Here is a 1489-nt window from a genome sequence, read left to right as displayed (position 1 = left end):
ACCAAAAAGAAGATGAGAACGATCGAACAAACCCCCGCCAGGACGACGACCAGAGAGAGCGCCACAGCGAAAGAGGAGTGGCCAATTTTAAAACGTCGAATTATCGTCACAGCGGTGGCGGCGGCTGCAGAATGGGTGGGGAGGGGGGGAAATCTTTTCGCGAATCGACGTGGCGGTGGGCGGGTGGGTGGTCGGGCGAATCCTCCCCTCCCCGGTCCCGGAGTCGAGAGCGCGCGCGACGTCGGTCTCGGTGTCGGACACAGCTCCGGGCATTGTGGGGGTGGGTCGAGGGGGTGGAGGTGGGGTGGTGGGGATGACATTGACGAGCGCGCTTCCATATCGCAGGGTGGGAGGGGGGCCTTGAAGGCACCGGTACGTCCTGCGCTAAGGTCCTGCGGCTGCCCCAGGTTCCGTCTCGGGGAAGGCTTTTTAGCATTCCCAAGGCAAAGGAAGGAGGGTCGGTGAGACGGGCTAGGTGGGAAGGGGGAGGGTGAGGGCAGGGATGAGATTTGATTATTATTATCACATTCTCGTGACCTCCCACCGGCGCACACATACACAGAGAGAGAGCAGAAAGATTGGGGTGCCGAGATTTTCTGCATTCTCACGACTGTCATCTTGTTTTCGGGGCTCGACAACCCCGCTACTCCCACCGCCCCAAGGAGCCTGTGAGCGGTGGTGGCGGTGGACTAGAAAAGCAGCAGTAGACCTGGGGGAGCGGAGGGGGCGAACGGTAGAAACTGCTGTGAAAGGAGCAGGAGAAATGTCGTCCTCTTTGCTTGGCCCGCGTCATGCCTCGTTGGCTGGGGGCTTAGCGACGGTGGAGCGGGCGGTGGGTGGTCGTGGGAGGTTGCGAAAAGATTTCCACGGATCGCCTTTGCCTTCAGAGAAGCAAAGAGCGAGTGAGAGAGAGCGAGAGCGAGAGCGAGAGCGAGAGCGAGAGAGAGAGTGAGTTTCAATCACTGCGGGCTCCGGTCGGCAGTGTGTTCCGGGGCAGTGGCCACCAGCCGAATCTTCTATCATTCGAACAGTGCCGCTGCCGCCCCCGGGCACCCCGGGCACCTCCCCCCCCCCCCCCCAAGCCACCCACCCACGCCAGCGTTAATGTAGTGGAAAATTTATTGTTTCTTTACGGTGACGTGGCAGAATTTTCGGTTTTGGCAGGAAAATCAGATTTCTTCGTTTAATTTCATTTTGCCCGTGCCTGGCCACCGCATCGAATCACCGCACCGCATCGCCCTACTCCCTCTCCACCCACTCACGTTGCCAATCGTGCCAATCGTGTCCCGCAACCATCGCATCCCCCCCACCACACCGGTGTTCCGGATAATCAATCTGGGCGCACCCATCCGGTGGCCACCATTTTTTTTTTTTTATCGGCGTAGTCAGCGCACATCCGACTTCCGGAAGCAGCCTCTAGAGGGCCAAGCTGTCAATTATTGCGTGGTCCAGCGCTACGCTAGGCAGCGGTTGCGTTGCAGATTTGTTC

At 59.3% G+C, this 1489-nt stretch overlaps 1 protein-coding gene across 1 annotated transcript in view; it reads left to right on the top strand.

Moving 5' to 3' along the window:
- Positions 1–1489, top strand: part of LOC131213271 (uncharacterized) — a 72009-nt gene that overhangs the window by 4567 nt on the left and 65953 nt on the right. The window lies entirely within an intron of this gene.

This window comes from Anopheles bellator, chromosome X, assembly GCF_943735745.2.
Source record: "Anopheles bellator chromosome X, idAnoBellAS_SP24_06.2, whole genome shotgun sequence".
Classification (NCBI taxonomy): domain Eukaryota; kingdom Metazoa; phylum Arthropoda; class Insecta; order Diptera; family Culicidae; genus Anopheles; species Anopheles bellator.
Note: the sequence above shows the minus strand (reverse complement) of the source record. Positions and strands in the feature narration are given on the sequence as shown.